The following is a 22,655-nucleotide window of genomic DNA, read 5'->3' on the forward strand; positions in this document are numbered from 1 at the left end:
TGAACCACAGCTGCCATCAGGAAAATGGTTGGGAGATTTTCCAATCCCTGAAAGGGATGAGGCTAGGGAGTTGCCCAGAGGAATCACTGTTTCAGTTTATTTTTATTAGTAAGATGTCCTGTGTGTCTTTTGGAGTAAAATGTGTAAATGCCCATTGGGCGGCCTTCTTCTCTTGGTCACTGTGCAGCACTCTGCTTCCCAATAAAGCATGCTATTTCACCAAAAAAAAAAAAGAAAGAAAGAAAGAAAGAAAAAAGGAAAATCCATTAACAGTACTATGGATGAATTGTGGCAGGTTTGCATAATGGAACAATATGCAGCAGTGAAAATTAACAAACCACAACCACAGACAAGAGCATGGCCCAACCAGCTAAGACTGATGCTCAAATGCTGGGTTGGGAGCAGCAATGTCTGCTATTGGCAAGGGCACTGAGGCAACGTGCTAGAGAACATGGCCTGCAAAGGGAAGGTGCTGCCTTGGTGATTCTAAGAACTTTCAGCCTCTGGAGCACAGTGTCACTATGGCTTTCCTTGTTGCCTTTCCTTGGTTGATTTCTTTTCCAAGCAGCCAGTTGCAGTACTTGCTGACTTAAATGCTTGTCTATTCCTCCTGAAGAGAAAAAACAACAGGATGACTTGGTCCATCTTAGAACTTAAAAAAAGAGAAAAGTCTAAAGTAGTGAATGAAATAAACATTTAAGTCTTGTGCCTTACAACCCATCACAGATGTTGGCATTCTAAGACCTGTCCTACCTGCAGAACACATGGTCCTGCATTATGGTTTATAAAATAAACTGAATGATTGATGGGCAATAATGAGGGTCCACCACTACTGAAAAACAAAAGCATAGTAACAGTGACGAGTTGGAATCAAATGGCTTTGTGTGCTGCAATATCTTATTACAATATCTTTCCATTTTTCATGTATCCAAAAATACCTTTAAAAGGTGGCCCAAATGATTGCTACTGGTTAAATAATTATTTATGTCTATTGTTTTCGTGGTCTACTACTGTTTACATTTGATATTTTGTATAATCAAATAATTGTTTATGTAGAAATTGTCTGTTAAGATAACCAAAGCTTCTTCTAACAATAAAATCAACACTTCTGATTTTAATTAGGTAAAATCTAAGTGTTTAGAATCCAAAACTATTTTTGAATATAAATATAAATATTTTCAATAAAATCTACACATTAAAAATTTTTTCTACTACCCAAAGCAATCTGCAGATTCCATACAATCCCTATTAAAATACCCAGGCCATTTTTCTCAGAAATAGGAAAAGTAGTCCTAAAATTCTTCTGGAACTATTCACAAAAGAGCCTGAATAGTCAAAGCAACCCTGAGCAAAAAGAACAAAGCTAAAGGCACCACACTATCTGACTTCAAAATATATTACAAGGGTAGAGTAACCCAAACAGCTTAGTATTGGTGTAAAAATAGGCACATAGACCAACGGAGGGAATAGACAACCCAGAAATAAATCCACGTATTCACAGCCAACTGATCTTTGACAAAGCCATTAACAACATACACTGGGGAAAGTATAATGTCTTCAATAAATGGTGCTAGGAAAACTAGGTAACCATATCCAGAAGAATGAAACTGGACCCCTATCTCTCACCATGTACAAAAAAATTGACTCAGAATGGATTAAACACTTAAATATAAGACCCCAAACTATAAACTTACTAGAAGAAAACAAAGGGAAACTGGCCTAGGTAAACACTTGACAGCTAAGACTCCAAAAGCACAGACAATGAAAACAAAAATAGACAAATTGAACTATATTAAATTAGAAAGCTTCTGCATAGCAAAGGAAACAGTAAATGGAGTGACGAGACAACCTGTAGAATGGGAGAAAATATTTGCAAACCATCATCTGACTGGAGACTGATATCCAAAATACACAAGGGTGATAAAAATGGACCTAGATGCCATATGATTCAAGAACAATTGGAAAAGTCATATTTCTTGTGAAGGGTATCTTAGAAATAATTATGCATAGGATATAGATGTACACAAGTCACTTGCCTGCTTTACTCACTTATCCCCTTTTAGACTTTGGGTTTAAGATCCCTAGCTTAGTTTTTGTATCTATAATTTCATCCTTGGGTACAGATTACCACTGAGACTTAAATAAAATATTTCCTACCTCAAGAGACAGTCCTATTTTCTTTCTTTTATTTTCAGTGAAATTCTGAGCCTTTTATGGTGGCAATGTGCCTAGAACCATGTCTATGCCAAAATTTTTACTCACATTTTCTTATTTCTCAGCTTCCTTTGTTTCTAGCCATGTAACCCAGCTCTGACCAATAAGATGTAGGCAGGACACTCTGCTGACTTAGGAATTTTACATTTCTCTGTAGAAGGTGCATACAATTGGTTTGGCCCTTGATCGTTCCCCCTTCTTCCTGTTTTGAAGTGGACAAATTATCTGGAGATGCAAATGCCATTTTGTACTTGTGAGGAGATAGCCACAAAGACAAAAGCCAGCATGTGAAGGATGCTTAGCAGAAAGGATAGCAAGAGTCTGGACTCTTGGGTGCAGTTGTGTAGCTAAACCAATTACCAGTAATTGCATAGGTTTGGTAATATGAGAAAAATAAACCCTTCATGTTTAAGTCATGTTGGTCAGCTTTTCTGCTACTGGCAGCCAAACACATTCTTGATTTGTTTTTCTTCCCTTCTCTTTCTCTGAAGAATCACCATGATGGCTGAGATCCTGTACACATATCCTGAAAACTGGAGGGCCTTCAAAACCCTCATCACTGCTTAGTACAGCAGGGCTCGGGTCTGCATGCTCTCTGCACCATTCGCACTTCCACTTTGGTCAAACCAACCACAACCCTAAATTTCTCTGCAAATGTCTTGCTGGCAAGATTCCAGCATTTAATGGTGACAATGGAGTCTGTGTGTTTAAGAGTAATGTCATTACCTACTGTGTGAGCAATGAGGAGCTGCAGGAAAGTACTCCAGAAGCAGAAGCCCAGGTGGTGCGGTGGGTAGGCTTTGCTGATAACAACATAGTGCCCTTAGCCAGTACTTGCTTGTTCTCTACCTTGGGCATCATGCACCACAAAAAATAGGCCACTAAGAAGGCAACAGAGGACATGAAGTGAATTCTGGGGCTGCTGGATGCTCACTTGAAGATGAGGACTTTTCTGGTGGGTGAATGAGTAACTGGCTGACATCACAGTTGTCTGCACCTTGTTGTGGCTCTCTAAGCAGGTGCTGGAGACTTCTTTCCACCAAGCCTTTCTCAATATCAACTGTTGGCTCCTCACCTTCATTAACCAGACCCAGTTCCAGACCGTTTTGGAAGAAGTGAAACTGTGTGAGAAGATGGCCCAGTCTGATGCTAAAAGTTCTGTAGAAAGCCTGACTAAAAATGACACCCATGGAAAGGGAAAGGTTCATTAAAAGAGAAGCAGATGCCTCGGGCTGAGCAGAAAGAGGAAAAAAATGTGGCTTCTCCTGCTCCTGAGGAGGAGATGGATGAATGTGAGCAGGCACCTGCTGCTGAGCCCAAGGCCAAGGACCGCTTTGCTCAGCTGCCCAAGGGTACCTTTGTGTCGGGTGAATTTACACCCAAGTGCTCCAGTGAGGACACACTGTGTCACTACCATATCTTTGGAAGCACTCTGTTAAGGATGGCTTGTCCTTATGGTACTCTGAGTGTCACCTCCCTGAAGAACTCACCCAGACCTTCATGAGTTGCAACCTCATCACTGAAATGTTCCAGTGACTAGACAAGCTGAGGAAGAACACCTTTGCCAGTGTCATCCTCTTTGGAACCAACAACAGTAACTCCATTTCTGGAATCTGGGTCTTAAGAGGCCAGGAGCTTGCCTTTCCCCTGAGTCCAGATTGGCAGGTGGACTACGAGTCATACACATAGCAGAAACTGGATCCTGGCAGTGATGAGACCAGATGCAGGTTCAAGAGTACTTTTCCTGGGATAGAGCCTTCCAGCATGTGGGCAAAGCCTTCAATCAGGGCAAGATCTTCAAGTGAACATCTCCTGCCATCACCCAGCTACCTGAACCTGTGCTTCAGGGAAATGAGGATCATTAAAGAAAACTGAACATTGGAAAAAAAATAAATACTTCAATATTTTATTAATTCTATAATAATGCAAACAGCTGTGCAATCATTTTGATAGATGGCAACTCAATCTCCATGTCTGGCAAAAATAGTGGGATTGGGGAAGGGACAATCATGACCTGGCTCTGTCCCAAATGAACAGCTTCCATTCAGTTCCTATTGATAGTTGCTCTGCTGGAATGTTATCTGATTTTTTAAAAGAAATCAGAAATGTGGATTTTTATATGAAATCTCACAATTCAATATTAATAATGAATTTGGAAGTTTCAGACTTCCCAAATGGCTTCACGAAGGCTAAAAGCTTTTTGACCTCTGAGAGCAGGTGTCAAGGACAAGAACTCTGACCACGGGTCAAGCCTAGCAACTGCCTCTAAGTTTCCTTTCCCAGTGCAGATGCCAGCCTTCTCTGAGAGCATGTTCCTTTTCCACATCACAATGTCTAGATAGTCTCATCAACCTTGACAAACAAATAAGTGTTAAGTTAGGGCATTTTTCATTCTAAAACTGGAGTCCATTTCTAAGAGCAAACTTCGCTGTAGGAATTTCCAATTTTTCACTAAAGACTAAATAATCTTTGTCATTAAAATTTATACCATTAAAATTAAAAAACAAACCCAGCTATTTCTGGTTACGAGAAAAGCAAATATTGACTCTTTTGATGGTGAAATGACTGCTTCTTTGTTCATTCTTTCAGTAGTTTGTTTTCATCTAGAAAGTGCTATTTACTTTATAAGTAATACCAAATGGTCTGTTTTCAGTTCAGGAAAATGCTCAACTCCTTTACTTTCTCAAATTTTCCCAAGTATAACTTTAATAAATAAAGCTCTGCCTTGTCCTCATGCATTTTGGTTTTCCTTTTTCCTCCTGTTGTTTTCTGTCTTCCCATTTCACTCTAGCCTTCAGTCTTTTGGTAAGCCTGTAGCAAAACCAAGAGTAATTTGACAACGAATATGCTCCTTACTTCACAAAATAATATTCCTATGGATTTATATCACTGTAACTATACAAGGCAACTGATAATTTCCTTGGACCATTGAGATTCTCCAATCTCAAATCGAATACTCTTTTTCTCTCATAGTGATAGAAGTGTACCTTTTGGACTCTGTTGCCTGACCTTGGTACCTGCATCTGACCTCTGCCTTTCTCGTAACTGGACCACTACACAGCTGCCTCACCAGGTTTATAGTATCCTTCTCCTCTGAGAAATCCTTTGGATTTGCTATGTCCCTTTGTCTTTCTCCTAAGTAGGAAAACAACCAATACATAACTAAAAGTAAAATGAATTTTTTCAACACATGATTCTCCACACTGCATAATACCCATCAGTGCCAAGTCATCTCAGCAACCCTAGCCATGTAAATGTATCTGTTTATAGCTTATAAATCTCCAGTCTACTCTTTGAGTAACCTCTATTTGCCTTTTCTATTCATAAGCATAATACATAATACATTTGCCCGTTTATCTAACAGTTATTACTTCTTCATGTTTCTTAACGTTTCATCATAGTGAGAGGCATTGATTGGATCTTCCTTCAACATAGATATGAGCCAAAATTTGCTAAGTGTATTTATTTATAATTTATGTTCCTTATAGTTCCAAAATGCATTTGAGATCATTTAGATGAAAATACATAGTTAGCTTAATTAAAATAGAAACAAAAGTTAAAAATATCTTTTAGAGTTAGGATAAGATAGCTATTGTCACAGAGCATAAAATTTGGCTTGAACTTTTTTGGCAAGCAGGAAAAACAGAAAGTAGTACAAAGCTCTCATTATGTGATCAAATAAACCACGAGTTCTTTCCTCAATAAATGAATGTCTGTAACAAATATTTGTCAATGACTCACAATGCCTCAGACACTACACTTGCTGTGTGGATACAAAGACAGAAGATACCAAAATGACCTGAAAAGCCCAACATCCAGTTTGGCAGACAGACCTATAAATAATGACAATAACATGAATTAAATTTAGTGCTTGAAATCTGCACAGGGTGTTATTGAAACACTTACTGGAATTAGAAGTAGTTACATCTCCTGAAGAGAAGCATGTTCCATGTGCTGAGGAAAAGAATGTGTATTCTGTAGCCGCTGGATAAAATGTCCTATAAATATCAAATATGTCTATAGTACAGATTAAGTCCAATGTTTCTTTGTTGATTTTTCTGTATGGCAGATCAGTCCAATGCTGAAAGTGGGGTATTGAAGTCTCAAGTTATTATTGTATTAGGGTCTATCTCTGTCTTTAGCTCTGATAAAATTTGCTCTGTATACCTGGGTGCTCCAGTGTTGGGTGCATATGTATTTATAATTGTTATATCTTCTTGCTGAATTAACTCCTTTATCATAATATAGTAACCTTCTTTGCCTCTTATAGTTTTTCTCTTTAAACCTATTTTGTCTGATATAAGTACAGCTACTTCGGCTGTTTTTTGGTTTCCACTGGCATGGAATATCTCTTTCCATCCCTTTATTTTCAGTCTGTATGTCTTTATAGGTGATGAGTATTTCTTAAAGGCAATAGGTAATTGGATCTTATTTTTTGGTTGCTGTTGTTTGCTGTTGTTGTTGTTCCTATTGTTGTTTTTTATCCATTCGGCCACTCCATGTCTTTTGATTGGCGAGTGTAGTCCACTTGCATTCAATGCTGTTATTGATAAGTAAGGACTTATTCCTGCCATTTTGTTGTTTGTATTCTCATTGTTTTGTGATCTTCTCTTCCTTCTTTCTTTTTCTTTCTGTTTTCCTTTTAGCAAAGGTGATTTTCTCTGGTGACATAATTTAGTTTCTCTCGCTTCTTATTTTTTTGTGTATTCCTTGTGTGTTTTTTGGCGGCTTGAGTTTACCATGAAGCTTGCAAATGCTGTCTTATAACCCATTATTTTAACCTGATAACAATACTGTATGAATAAACAAACAAGCAAAAGAAAGCTAATAAAACTATATGCTTTAACTTTATTCCCCACTTTTAACTTTTGTTGTTTCTATTTGTATCTTATTGTACTGTCTATGTCCTGAAAAGTTATTTTAGTTATTATTTTTGATTGATTCACTGTTTAGCCTTTCTACTTAAGATACCTTCAGGTGATTTCTTATTGCTCATTAACAGCCTTTTCTTGATTGGAGTACTTCCTTTAGCATTTCTTGTAGGACAGTTTTGGTGTTGACGAAATCCCACAGCTTTTGTTTGTCTGGGAAAGTCTGTATTTCTTCATGTTTGAAGGATATGTTTACTGGATATACTATTCTACAGAAAACTTTTTATACCTTCAGCACTTTAAATATGTCATATCACTCTCTCCTATCCTTTAAGGTTTCCACTAAAAAGTCTGTTGCCAGATGTATTGGAGCTCCTTGTATGTTATTTGTTTCTTTTCTCTTGCTGCTTTTAGGATCCTTTCTTTATCCTTGACCTTTTGGGAGTTTGATTATTAAAAGCCTTGAGGTAGTCTTCTCTGGGTTAAATCTACTTGGTGTTCTATAATCTTCTTGTACTTGGATATTGATATCTTTATCTAGGTTTGGGAAGTTACCTGTTATTATCCCTTTGAAGAAACTTGCCGCCCTTATCTCTTTCTCTACCTCCTCTTTAAGGAGATAACTCTTAGATTTTCTTTAAGGCCATTTTCTAGATCTTGTAAGTGTGCTTGATTGTTTGTTATTCTTTTTTCTTTTGCCTCCTCAGACTGTGTATTTTTATTTAGCATGTCTTCAAGCTCACAAATTCTTTCTTCTGCTTGACAAATTATGTTGTTAAAGGATTCTGATGCATTCTTCAGTATGCCCATTGCATTTTTCAACTCCAGAATTTCTGCCTGATTCTTTTTAATTATTTCAATCTTTTTGTTAAATTTATCTAACACAATTCTAAATTCCTTCTCTATGTTATCGTGAATTTCCTTGAATTTTCTCAACACAGCTATTTTGAATTCTCTATCTGAAGGGTCATATATCTGTTTCTCCAAAACTGGTTCCCTGGTGCTTTATTTAGTTCATTTGGTGAGGTCATGTTTTCCTGGATGGTTTTGATACTTGTAGATGGGTATTGAAGAGTTAGGTGTTTATTGTAGTCTTCACAGTCTGGGCTTGTTTGTACTCATCCTTCTTGGGAAGGCTTTCCAGATATTTGAAAGGACTTGGGTATTGCGAACTAACCTGTATCTGTTTTAGGGGGCACCCCAAGCCCAGCAATGCTGTGGTTCTTGCAGATTTGTTGAGTTACCAACTTGATGGTCTTGGAAAAGATCCAGAATAATTTTCTGGATCATCAGGCAGAGACTCTTGCTCTTTTCTCTTACTTTCTCCCAAAGACACTGGCTCTCTCTCTGTTCTGATCCACTTGGAACTGCAGGTGAAGTGACACAGGCACCCTTGTGGCCACCACCACTAAAACTGTGCTGGGTCAGACTTTAAGCAGCACAGCACTGGGTTTCACTCAAGGCCTACTCTAGCCACTCCCTGGCTACTGCCTATGTTCACTCAAGGCCCTTGGGCTCTACAATCCATAATGACAAAGCTTGCCAAGCCTGTATCCTTCCCTTCAGGCAGCAAGTTCCCCTAGTCCCTGGCAAGGTCCAAATTTGCCATCCAGGAGCCAGAGACCACAGTCAAAAACCTTAGAAATATGTCCGGTGTTGTATTGTACTGCAACTAAGCTGGCATTCAAACCACAAGACACAGTTCTTCCCACTTTTCCTTCTCCTTTGCAAAGGCAGAGAAGCCTTACTTCATAGCTACCACCACCACAGGCCCACAGAGAGTAAAGCCAGATTATCACTGATGTTTCCTTAAGGCCCGAGGGCTCTTCAGTCAGCTTGTGGTGAATGCTGCCTGGCATCAGACTCACCTTTCAGGATAGCAGGCTCCCCACTGCCCAGGCAGGTCCAGAAATGCCATCCAATAGGCAAATCCTAGAATCAAGGACCTCAAGACCCCTCTGGGTACTCTAACCTGATGTGGCCAAACTGGTATTTAAAGTGCAAGGCAAAGTCCCGTTTACTTTTCCTTCTATTTTCTCGAGCAGAAGGAGTCTCACCCCACAGGCACCACAGTTGGGAATGTGCTGAGTATCACCTGAAACCAGCAAGTCTCAGAGACTCACTCAAGGCCCTGGACGTATTAATATTACCTGAGTATTACTGCTGGTTATTCAGGGCCCATAGGTTCTTCAGTTAGCAAGTGGTGAATCCTGCCACAGCTGAATCCTTCCCCTCAAGGAAGAGGATTCCCTTCTGACCTAGACTGTGTCTAGAAATGTAATCCAGCAGCTAGGGCCTGGAAAGGGGACCTCACACCTCTAACTGGTGCCATATCCTGCTGTGGCTGAGCTGGTATCCAAGATGCAAGACAAAGTCTTCCTCACTCTTCCCATTCCTCTCCTCAAGTGGAAGAAAGCTGTTTGTTTTGGAGCTGCAAGTTGTGCAGCGTGGGTTTAGGGGAAGGGGAAGGGTGATGTCAGCACTCCTTTGGCTCTTCCAGCTGGTATCTCAGTATATCACATGCCCCCCCACCTCCCCCGCCCCGTCCACTGACCTAGGCTCAGTTTAGTCTTAGGACTTCCCTAGACATTGCAGTCCTTCTGTCCTAGACTGCCTTTCAAGCTTATGTAGAGCCACAGAACACTTTAGCCCACAGTGGTGAGGCTTGTGGAACTCAAGTTCTAGCCACTGGGATCAGTGATTCCCCTCTGGCTATGGTTGATTTGAATGCTTCCTCCATGGGCAGGCATCAGCTAAGTTTGGTACAGTTTTCCTTTCTGCTGTAACAGGGCAAGACTGAGTTCAGTGCCTCACAATTGCTGTGTTCCCCCGCCCCTAGCTCACAGAAAGACTCTCAGTACCATGTCACCACTGCTAGGGGATGGGGCAGGCCTGGTGTTGGCAATTCAAGGCTGTTTTTTCTACCTCTTCAGTGCCTCCTTCAGAGACGTGAAGTTAAAACTAGGTACTGCGAGTGCTCATCTGATTTTTGGTTCTCATTAAAGTGAATTTTCCGTGCAGATAGTTGTTAATTTGATATCCTTGCAGGAGGAGCAATTAGTGGAGCTTTCTAGTCCTCCATCTCGGTCCACATCCATATAAATATCCACTTATTTTTTAGTGAAATGTTGATAGTTACATAGTCTGCCACAGTCATGTAAATTCAAACTAACTTCTCTTTAAAAAGGAGTTAATAGTCTTATTTGATTAAGCTTCCATCTTTAGCAGCATTGAAATCCTAGATCCTCCTTTAACAATGCTCTAATCCTAGAGGGAAAAATGTGAGATTGAGATTGGGACCACCCGCCCTCCACACATAGCTCTCTAATCCCATGCTTCCCAGAAGATCTTAGTCAGCAAACTCACAGTTCAAAAAAGAAATTGTTCTGTTTATCTTTTTTTTGTTGTTTTTCTTTAAGAGACATGGGTCTCACACTGTGTTGCCCTGGCTGGACTCGAAATTCTGGGCTCAAGTGTTCCTCCTGCCTCTGTCTCCTTAGTAGCTGGAACTACAGGCATGTGTCACTGTGCCCCGCCATTTCATCTTATTTTAACAATTCATTCTATTTTATTATCTCTATTCTTTTAACACAGTCTAATTTCTATTTTGAGTGTACATCCTGCTAAGCAGGGAGGAAACACCTCAGACCTCAGAGCTCTTCCCCTCTGGTCAAGCTGCTGTCTCAGACTCAGGCAGTGGAAGACATTCAGGGGTAGACTGCCTCTGAGACTTTTATCATCCACAGTGGAGGACCCTGGAATTTCAGGGTCTTTCCACTCTTACCCTGACCTATCTGGGGCATGAAAGTCTCTGTAAAACTGCCCCAAGCAGCCTTCGCAACTCTAGTGTCTTGCCAACCTCTCAAAACCCTACCTAAAAGTTTAGCAAGAGTACCATAGCAGTTAAAAGAAATGAAGCCGGTTTATCTGGGTTCTAATTCCAGCCCTGCTACTTACTAGCTGTGAGATCAGCAAACTATATATTCTTTCTCTGTCTCACTTTCTTCATTTGTAAGCTGAGAATATAGTATCTAACTCAAGGGGTTGTTGTGAGAAGAAAACATACCAAGCATTTAGAATAATGTCTGGCATAAGAATCTCATACGTTTTGATATTCACTAAAATGTAAGCTTCATGAGGGCATTGTTCTGATTTTATCTATTTGTTCACTGCTCTTGAAACAGTGCCTGGTGTAAAAAAAGTTGAATGAATGAATGAATGAATGAATGAATGAATGTTGAAAGATTCAGAGTGTCAACCTAAATAACAAATTAGGAGAGGCTCTCTTAGAAAAAATGATGTTTATTTGAGAATAGAGATTTGCAATGGGAATACATCTGCCATAGAAAACTATGTGTGTATTCAGGGAGGTAAAGGAAGATAAAGATTTTTAAAGGAAAAAATTAGGAGGATTACGTAATCATTTTGAAAAAAAAATTACCCTTGTCTACAAAGATCAATAACAAAGGATTAGTTGGGCTCAGTGGTGTGCACCTGTAGTCCCAGCTACTCAGGAGGCTGAGGCAGGAGAGTAGCTTAAGCACAGGATTTCGAGACCAGCCTGAGCAATATAGTAAGATCCCATATCTAAAACACAAACAAACAAACAAAAAGGTGATACCAACCCAAGGTTAAAAGGCAGTTGCTGGGCAGATGTCCTTGCAAAAATATCTTTGTGTGTGTAAGGCTGCAATGACCTTTTTGCGAGGTTTTTGCAGACTTTTGTGATAGTTTTGTTATCAGGCACACAAGATTGAATACCTTCTCCTCACAGCCTTTTCCCAGCTCTATTTGTCAGGGTTGTTATTGTTGCTATTGCTGTTTTAACATTAGTGACTCCATTTTGAGTCTGACAACTTTCACAAGGGCATGTTTCTTCTCTGCCCCAGAACTTCAGAGCTCTCTGTTCTTCTATGTTCCCTCCTTCCAGCCCTGGGAAATCTTCCAGCTCTGGTCTCAGAGGAATCTTTTCCCTTGTGGGTTTCTGGTCAATATGTTGACCTCACCTATTCTTCCAATGCCAGAAAGACATGTAGACTATTTCTCCTTTTTGCCCCAACTATATTTCTCCATGGAAGCAAAGAACAGACTTAACTACCTATTTGAGTGGAAGGAAAGGAAAGGAAGAAATACAGAATAAAAGCAAGTGTTTAAAAGTTTGAAATGTTATCCCACCCCAAGAGTTTTCACTCATTGTTTTTTTTTTCACTTTTGGCTTTGCATGAATAAGTCTTAAGGTTGTGTCAAATTATAGAAATTTTTCTTTAATCATAATATGAATGCAACTCACAGCTGTTCACATTATCAGCTGAATCTAATCAGTGTCTGACTCATGGCCTCACCATCTTATTAGCTGTGCTGGTCAGAGAGTTTCCTCCTGGCCTTCTTGGAAAAAATGGGCTTGGTGATTGGGTAGCCATGGCATTGGAGTAATAGTAGTAAGCAATTTGCCTTCTTTGAAAAAAGCTCTACTCTATTTGTTAGGTACACCCAGAACGCACACGCAAACACACCACACACATTTTTCTGAACAGAGGTGGGGCAAGCAGATAGTAGAAGACTTTCCTGATACATCAGACCTCAAGCTAATGTTCTCCTTCCCCACCCTCCTTTCCACCCTTCTCCTCCCACTCCCCCAACTAGTTACCAGCCTCTTAGTCATTTGCCGAGGCAGTCTGGGTTTCTTTGGCAAAAAACCACACCCAGGAAGGCTCCTTTCCCGGTATCCAGTTATACCAGCCCTGCTGCTTGTTGAAAGCCTCCCTATCCTTCACTTCCTTGAAGAGCACTAAAATCTGGACCCACAGTTAACTGGGCTTCTTCTGAGACAGCAGTACCAGAGCCTACAATTTTGGACTTACATTTATAATGAAATTGTCAAATCCTCCATTTCAAAAATAGACCTGAAGTTGGTTTGGGGTTTTGTTTTAAGTAAGATGTATTTTCTTGTTCTTAGTTTACTCAGTCTTGGTTGAGATTGGATTTCAGTCTAATCTGTGCTACCTAGATGGGAAGATGATGAACTATCTTTACAGCAAAGACATTCTCCCTCAGTCTAAGACATTCTCCCTCATTCTCTAGGGTTGGATATTATATCTTACCTACATGGTGAATATTGGTAAGAATGAGAACTGATAAAATTTGGAAGTAAGTAACCCAGACTGAAGTTCAAATATCTGCATTCCAAATCATGACCTTGTCACGGTTTGTCCTTGGCAAGTCAGTGACCCTGTCTGGATCATTTCCCCATCTCTATGTTATGATATATTTTTGAAATACTTTCAAGTACATTTTCACATCCTATAATTATCTTTGACTCTGCTAGCCCACTCATTGACATAGCATCTATTCCTTTAGGAGGGCAGATAGCACTCAGAAAAAAAGGGTCAGCCTCTATGCCCAACACTACCTCTTTAAAAAATGTATAGTGAAGTAATAATTCTGAAATCTCTAAACTATTTCAGCTACATTTTTATTTCAAAAACAAAGCAAATCTTGAAGTTGGGGTGGCCATCTCGTCTTGATTTGCCCAGGATTTTCTCAGTTTTATCAATGAAAGTCTGAAATTTTGAGAACTCCCTCAGTCCCATTCAAATCAGGTGACTGGTCACCCTACTTGGAGGTTTGATGATGAGTCATAGCATAGTGACAACTTAAGAAATGAAGTAGGATGGTAAGAATGTGAGCTGTAGTGAGAATGGATGCTTCAGTCACCTATTAGCAAACCATCCCAAATGAATGACTTAAAACAAGGGCAAGCATTTATTTTGCTCATGAGTCTGGGCATTGAATGGCTTAGCCAGGTGGTTCTCACTCAGAGTATCTCTTGTGGTTGCCATCAGACAGTGGCTGAGATGGCATCATCTTTAAGGATTCTTAGCTCACATCGCCTCCTGAACTGGATGCAATTAAACAGCTAATAGCACACACCCTTCAGGTCTCATCCTTTCTCCACATGGTCTCCCCAAATGGAGGTCTCAGTATAGCTGGACTCCTTACATGGGAGCTGAAAGTTCTGAGAGCAAATCCTAAGAGAAACTGGTAGAAAAGGCAAGGCCTTTCCTAGTTCAACCTGACATCACGCAGTATCTTAGTCTGTTTTGTGTTGCTGTGACAAAATATCAGAAGTTAGATAATTTATAAAGAAAAAGGGTTTATTTAGCTCATTGTGTTCTGCAGGCTAGGAAGTTCAAGAATTACGATCCCAGCATCTGTTCAGTTTCTGGTGAGGACTTTTGAGCTAGGTCAAAATATGATGGAAGGTCAAAGGGGAAGTGGGTATGAGTGAAAAGGCAAAATCTAAGAAACATCCTGACTGTGTAACAACGCACCCTCACAGCAACTAATCTAATATCTCCACAGCAAGAACTCACTACTTGAGGTAACACCAAGGCATTCATAAGGGATCTTCCCCCATGACCCAAACACCTCCCACTGGGCTCCACTTCCCAATGCCACCACATTGAGGACCGAATTTCAACAAAAGTTTCAGTGGGGACAAACTCAAAGCATAGCATGCAGCATCACTTCTGCCATATTCCTTTCATCAAGAAAGTCACAAAGGCCCACCCAGGATCAAAGGAATTGACATGGACTGCACCTTTTTTAGTTTCAAAAAATGTTCAGACTTGTTTTAAAACCACCATAAGGAGAAAGAGGAGAATCTACCCCTTCCAGCTCAGGGAGCTTGCTAGAAAGAGAAGGAGATTTAGGGAAAGCAAATTGTCAGATGTGTATGTTGTGGATCACTACCAAACCTCCCTAACTCATAAGCTCAAAGAAGCTGTTATCAGGTGGGACAAGGGTCAAGAGGAAAGCCAAGAGTAGAGGTGCTGTTGCCACTTTCAGATTCACTCTGGAAAGATGTCACCACATAGAGGGACAACAATGAATGGCCACAGCAAAGTGAAAATAGGCAACACAGTATGGGTAGATAGTAAGAGGGCTTGCTTACCCAGAGTCTTCTTTGGCTCTTGGGTGTCACAGAAGAGACTTAGAGGTTCCCGCCTGCCTCATGAAGGTGGTGAAAATAAGCTAATATTTCTGCTGGCAAAGATGCCACACATCATTAGTGAGGTGAACCTGAAGAATCTTAAGCTGGAGGTCCCAGGGCCCTCAGACCTTAGAAAGAAAGAACAGCAGCACCAAGAAACCTGAGGAGAGAGTGAGTCTACAGAAAGGAAGTCCAGGCCGACTGACTAAGTTCTCCAAAGGCAGGGCAGCAAAGCACCCCCGAACTCCACCACCTGACTAGACAGACAAACAGCATTGCCAAGCAGACAGGTGGGGCTGGAGTGCAATAGAACAACTTGGCCTCTCTTCTCTGCCATCTTGAGGTCACATGAGCCTCCCAATCCATCTAGGAGAGGAGCAGGTGAAGAGACAAAGTCCAAAAGTTCTCTAAGGGAAAGACGACCAAGGAGGGAACTTGAGCAACTAGGTAGGACCATTTCCTAGGATGGGAAGGGATGGGAAGTCTAGAGAGGAACAGGTTGGGGAGAGTACAGGTGGGGTAAGGATTTATTTATTAGACAAAATAGGCCTGGCATGGTGGCTCACACCTATAATCCCAGCACTTTGGTAGGTTGAGTCAGGAGGAATGCTTGAGGCCAGGAGTTTAAGACCAGTCTGAACAACAAAGTGAGACCCTATCTCTGCAAAAAATGTAAAAACTTAGCCAGATGTAGTGGCACATGCCTTTGGTCCCAGCTATATTAGAGGGTGAGGCAGGAGGATCACCTGGGCCCAGAAGGTTGAGGCTGCAGTGAGCCATGACAGCTCCACTGCATTCCAGCCTGGGCAACAACAGAGTGAGACCATGTCTCAAAACGAAAAGAAAAAATAAATAGATACGGAGATCAGGGTAAAAAAAATCCTGCCAGATGTGGTGGCTTGCATCTGCAATCCCAGCACTTTTGAAGGCCAAGGCATGAGGAACGCTTAAGCCCAGGAGTTTGAAACTAGCCTGGGCAACATAGGAAGACATCATCTCTGCCAAAAAAAAAAAAAAAAGAAGAAAGAAAGTTTAATTAACTGGGCATGGCAGCATGTGCCTGTAGTCCTAGCTACTTGGGAAACTGAGGAAGGAGGATCGCTTGAGCCCAGGAGGTGCAGGTTACAGTCAGTCACGATTGCACCACTGCACTCTCAGCCTGGGGGACAGAGCGAGACTTTGTCTCAAAAAAAAAAAAAAAAAAGCAAAAAACGCCATTTTGTTACAGCCCTAAATGAAGGCCTCACTCAGGAGTTGATATTTAGGGTAAGATCTAAAATGTGTGAAGAGCCAGGAAAGAACATTCAGATTAATTGACCGATATGTTCCTGTGGATCAAATTCTTTAATTATTTCTTCAATTGAACAATTTGTCCCTACAGGTCAAATTCCTCAATTATGATCAATCCTTCTAGGTCAAATTCAAATTTAATCTTTTTAGTAGTTTTATTTTTGATAAATTTTTTATTTCATTTCACCTCTCTCAATGGATAGAAGTTTATTTCAAAATACACTGCAACCCATTATTGGGTTCATGAGTCTGTGTATGACAGCATTCAGCCCCTCTCTGGTTTCCAACATGCTTGGGTTAACCATAATGATCCCAGCTTCCGTTTTTTGTCACTTCTTGGCATCCACACCCAAAGCATCTAATCCTATTGGAACAAATGTAAAGCAAAGTGCAAGACAATGACTTGAGTTGGTTGAGAAATGTTGGACTCATGTTTGGCCAAATGTATGTGCCACAGTCAATTTGAAAATAACGCTTTCAAATCCCTTTTACTTCACATATCAGAACAATTTTACATTAACTAATATGATGTTTTGACTTTTGGTTTTAGTATATTTAGCACAAATATCCAGGGACAAAATCTTAGATTGAATACACCTAAGAGACAGATTTTCAATTCAGCCAAATATTCCAGATAAAGGAAGCCACGGGTGTAAAGGTGATGGAGTCAACTGAAAGAGGTGGATTCATTGGCAGGTTTAAAGTCCTGGTACCTTCTTTCAATCTCAACTACTATGAGAAAAATCAGGTCAGCTAAAAAGAGAAAAAAGGCAAATTTCTTCCATCACATCTAAGTTATAATATGAAACACGAAAACCACTCCTTTGATTACCTCTCTCCCTTGGGTTCCCTCTGAGTTGTGAAGCCACTTCCTCCCCTGGGCCTCTGCACCTGCGGTTCCCTCTATCTGAAATGTTCTTCTCTGGCTTTTCACACCTTTCAGTTCTCACCTTAAATGTCAACTCCTGAGTGAGGCCTTCATCAACTGCCCTATCAAAATAAGCCTACTCTTCTTTTTCCCAATGTCTGTACAGTACCAATTTATTTCTTCATTACCCTTGATCCTTCACTGTACCGTCTCCAACCTGCACCTCTTAAGACTTTCCCATTTCAGGAAATGACCCTACCTATGTGCTTAAACCAAAAGCTTCAGTCCTTCTAATCACTCTCTCATTTATCCTCACCCCCATATCCAATCCAACCACAGTCCTGCCCATTCTGTCTTTAAAATATATCCTAAACACATTCACTTCTCTTGCTCAGCCCTGCCACAAACCCTACTCTAAACCATATCCTTCTCATATGGGCTGGCTGTGGTGGCCCCATAACTAGCTACCTTGTCCACACCATTCCACATCACATTCAACAAAGCATTTTAAAAATATAAATTGTATCCCTCAGCTCCTCTGTAGACCTTTCATAGACTAAGGGTCTTCACTCAGCCCACAAGACTCTACCATGCCAAGCCCTCACCTAACACTGGGCTGCGTTCTACTCTGAATTGACTAGTCATCCTCCTACCTCAGGGCTTGGCTCTTCTCGACCTGTGGCAATCTCCCCCATTATCATAACAAAGATGATGAGGACTTTTCATCATTCAGGCCTCAGCCTAAATGTCATCTCCTTGAAAAAGTTATCCCTGAACACCCACTTCCTACCAATCAGAATTCTGTTCTTTGTTCTTCTTTTCTTTAGTGCACTTACCACTGTGGCGAAATTACTAGTTAATCCAAAACTGTAGTCTTCATTTTCTAATTCCTCTTCCACATACACACTATGTAAGCCCCCTGGGAGCAGGTCCCGATATCCCCAGCACTCAGAACAATACATATCTGGCTCATAGTGCTCAGATTGAACAAGCAACAAACAAATGAATGAACAGCTTGAAAACCACTTATTCCCTGAAAGAAGTGCATCTTCTTCTGGTCTTGTTTTCCTCCCTTGTGAAATGAGGCTATTGAATAAGGGAATCTCCAGAGCTCTTTTTAGCCTAAATGGCTGGGATTCTTGATGTAATTGAAAGGGCACTCAAGTAGTTGGTTCAGTGAGGGCATCTTTTCTCCACAGACAGTTTAAATGGCTATTTCAATCTTCTCCTAAAGTATGAATTAGCTTCTGCAAAGATCGTATAACTTTATTAATTAATAATATGTGATAGTTAATGTTTGCCAATTAAGTAAAGAGGACCAAGTAAAATGTAAGTCCATATTACAACAAATGTCGGAATAAATTGCTTGTGATCAAGGGTCTATTCATATCTGGCATTTAGCTTTCTTTGAATTTGGCTTCTCTGGACTAGAATCCAATAATTAAATGCAAGAAAATATAGAATCGAGACTCTATTAACTGCAAATGGTTTGTTGTGTTCCTACAAGGGCAATATTCTTTATTGTCAGTTGTACTTGATTTTCAGTTTCAATTCATTTTTCAAGTTCCTCCTGACAAAAAAAAACTATAGTGGAAGAAGTAATCTTATTTTGGCAGAATTTCCAGCAATATGACTTCACCTTACTACCTTCCAGCAAATGGCAGTAGGACTCAAAACTTAAAGTCAAACTGTCCCATTCCAAAGAGAAGTTCCCTTGGAAGAGCTACAAACTAAGTCTAAACTCTCTCTTTAAGCTTCAAAACAAGCACATTTTGTGCCAGTCCCCATGGTCCATTTTTATCATACAGGCATACTTCAAAGATATTGCAAGTCTGGTTCCAGACTACAGCAATAAGGTGAATATTGTCATAAAATTAGTCACATAAATTTTCGTTTTCCAGAGCACATAAAAGTTATGTTTACATTGCATTATAGTCTATTAAATGTGCAATAGCACCATGTCTAAAACAACAATGTACATACTTTATTAAAAGATACTTTATTGCTGAAAAAATGTTAATGATCATCTGAGCCTCCACTGAGTAGCAATCTTCTTGCTGGGGAAGAGTCTTGCCTCAATGGTGATGACTGCTGACTAATCTGGGTGATGGTTTCTAAAGGTTGATGTGGCTGGCTGTGGAAATTTCATAAAATAAGACAACAATGAAGCTTGCCACATCGATTGGCTCTTCTTTTCATGAAAGATTTCACTGTAGCATATGATGCTGTTTATAGCATTTTACTCACATAGAACTCCTTTCAAAATTGCAGTCAATCCTCTCAAGCCCCTCTACTGCTTTATCAACCAATTTTATGTAATACTTCAAATTCTTTGTTGACATTTCAACAATGCTCACAGCATCTTCACCAGTAGTAGATTTCATCTCAAAAAAGCATTTTCTTTGCCCATCTGTAAGAAGCAACTCTTCATCCACTAAAATTTGATCATGAGATTATAGCCAATCAATCACACGTTCAGGCTATACTTCTAATTCTGATTCTCTTGCTAGTTCCACCATATCAGCAGTTACTTCCTTTGCTGAAATCTTGAACTCTGCAAAGTCATCTATGAGGGTTGGAATGAACTCCTTTCACACTCCTGTTAAGATGTTTTCACTTCCTCCCATGAATCACAAATGTTGTTAATGGTATCTGGAATGGTGAATCCTTTCCAGAAGCTTTTTAATGTACTTTGCCCAGATCCACCAGATGAATCATTATCTATGGTAGCTATAGTCTTACAAAATGTATTTCTTAAATAATAAGACTTGAAAGTTTAATTAGTCCTTGATCCATGGACTGAAGCATAAATATATTAGCAGGCATGAAAATGACATTCATCTCCTTGTATATCTTCATCAGAGATCTTAGATGACCAGGTGTATTGTCCAATGAGCAATAATCTTTTGAAAGGAATCTTCTTTTCTGAGCAGTAGGTCTCAACAATGGACTTAAAATATGTAGTAAATCACACTTTAAACAGATGTGCTGTCATCCAGGCTTTGTTGTTCTATGTATAGAATACAGGCAGAGTAGACTTAGCATAATTCTTAGTGGTCTAGGTTTTTCAGAATGGTAAATGAGCATTGGCTTCAACCTAAAGTCACCAGCTGCATTAGCCCTTAACAAGGGTCAGCCTGTCTTTTGAAGCTTTGAAACCAGTCTTTTACTTCTCTTGTCTAGTTATAAAAGTCCCAGATAGCATCTTTTTCCAGTGGAAGGCTATTTTGTCTACATTGAAAATCTGTTGTTCAGTGTAACCACCTTCATCGGTGATCTTAGCATATCTTCTGGGTAATTTGCTGCAGCTTCTATATCAGCACTTGCTGCTTCACCTTGTACTTTTATGTTATGAAGATGGCATCTTTCCTTAAACCTCCTGAACCAACCTCTGTTAGCTTCAAACCTTCCTTCTGGAACTTCCTCACCTCTCTCAGCCTTCATAGAATTGAAGAGTTTGAGCCTTGCTCTGAATTAGGTTTTGGCTTAAGGAAATATTGTGGCCAGTTTGATCTTCTATCCAAACCACTGAAACTTTCTCCATATCAACAATCAAGCTATTTTATTTTCTTATCATTTGTGTTCATTGGAGTAGCACTTCTGATTTCCAAGAATTTTTCCTTTGCATTTACAAGTCGGCTAACTGTTTGGCTCAAGAGGCCTAGAGTAGCACTTCTGATTTCCAAGAATTTTTCCTTTGTATTTACAAGTTGGCTAACTGTTTGGCTCAAGACAGCTTTCGGCCTGTCTTGACTTTCAACATGCTTTTCTCAATAAGTGTAATCATTTCCAGTTTTTGATTTAAAGTGAGAGATGGGACTCTCCCTTTTACTTGAACACTTAGCAGCCATTGTAAGGCTACTAACAGCCGTAATTTCATTATTGTTTTGTCTCAGAAAATAGGGAAGCCTGAGGAAAGGAAGAGAGATGGGAGAAGGGCCAGTCAGTGAGGTAGTCAGGGCACACATAACATTTATCAGTTATGTTCACTGTCTTACATGGTCACAGTTCGTGGTGCCCCAAAACCATTATAATAGGAGTATCTAAGATCACTGATCACAGATCAGCATAACAGATATAATTTTAAAGTTTGAAATATGTAGAGAATTACCAAAATTTGACACAGAGACACAAAGTGAGCACATACTGTTGGGAAAAGGGCACCAATAGACTTGCTCAATGGAGGTTTGTCATAAAACTTCAATTTGTAAAAAACACAATGTCTGTGAAGTGCAATAAAACAAGGTGTGCCTCCACACCTCCTCTGAAGCTGGATGCCTAGACACATCCAGCTTCAGAGGCTAAAAGCATAAAAGAATAAGCTTTGAGATAAAGTAGGAGTTTCATTAAGAAAATATTAACCAAAAATAAAATATATAAGACATCTATGGAAGCTTTCCCTGTTCTCTTTCTCATCTTCTGAATCAAATCAATTTTCCAAGGGTCACTTTAAAAGTCACCTCTTCCAGGAAATATTTTTCCAGCCATTCAGGCCACTATAAAATCTCCTTCCTCTAAATTCCTGCCACACTTTGCTTGGAATTACTCAATTCATTTGATTCAGGGATCATAGGTGGTTGCTTATATCTGCTTACCTCCCAGTAGACAATGTGCTGTTTACCAAACTATCTTCCCTACTCCCCCTGGCACTCAAAAGGCAAGGATTTCCTCTTACCGAGAAAGCTCAGCAAAACCTAATATCACACTTCTGTTTTTATGTTCAGAATCATTGTTGCCTTTATTCAAAGTATTAATAAAATACAGCTATATCCTAGTACTTTCATGAGCATTTGTTGTTGTTGTTGTTGTTGTTGTTGTTGTTGTTGTTGTTATGAAGTCTTGCTCTGTCACCCAGGCTGGAGTGCAGTGCGGCAGTCTCGGCTCACCACAACCTCAGCCTCCCGGGTTCAAGCGATTCTCCTGCCTCAGTCTCCCAAGTAGCTGGGACTACAGGCATGTGCTACCATGCCCGGTTAATTTTTATTTATTTATTTTTTTGTATTTTTAGTAGAGACAGGGTTTCACCATGTTGGTCAGGCTGGTCTCCAACTCCTGACCTAAAACGATCTGCCTGCCTCCGCCTCCTAAAGTGCTAGGATTACAGATGTGAGTCACTGTGCCCAGCCTCATGAGCATTTTTAATTCACCACTTAATTTCCAGTTTGTTTTGTTTGTTTTGAGATGGGGACTCATTCCATCACCCAGACTGGAGTTCAATGGTGCAATCATGGCTTACTACAGGTTCAAACCCCTGGGCTCAACTGGGCATGGTGGCTCACGCCTGTAATCCCAGTACTTTGGGAGGCCAAGGTGGGTGAATCACTTGAGATCAGGAGTTCAAGACCAGCCTGGTCAATATGGTGAAACACCATCTCCACTAAAAGTACAAAAAAAAAAAAAAAAAAAAGCCAGGTATGGT

At 40.1% G+C, this 22,655-nt stretch overlaps 1 pseudogene; it reads left to right on the forward strand.

Annotated features, from left to right (window-relative positions):
* Window positions 1-2,712: 2,712 nt before the first annotated feature.
* On the forward strand, window positions 2,713-4,019 carry LOC108512855 (elongation factor 1-gamma-like; annotated as a pseudogene).
* Window positions 4,020-22,655: the final 18,636 nt, after the last annotated feature.

Source organism: Rhinopithecus bieti, unplaced genomic scaffold (genome assembly GCF_001698545.2).
Source record: "Rhinopithecus bieti isolate Rb0 unplaced genomic scaffold, ASM169854v2 scaffold_55, whole genome shotgun sequence".
NCBI classification, from domain to species: Eukaryota; Metazoa; Chordata; class Mammalia; order Primates; family Cercopithecidae; genus Rhinopithecus; species Rhinopithecus bieti.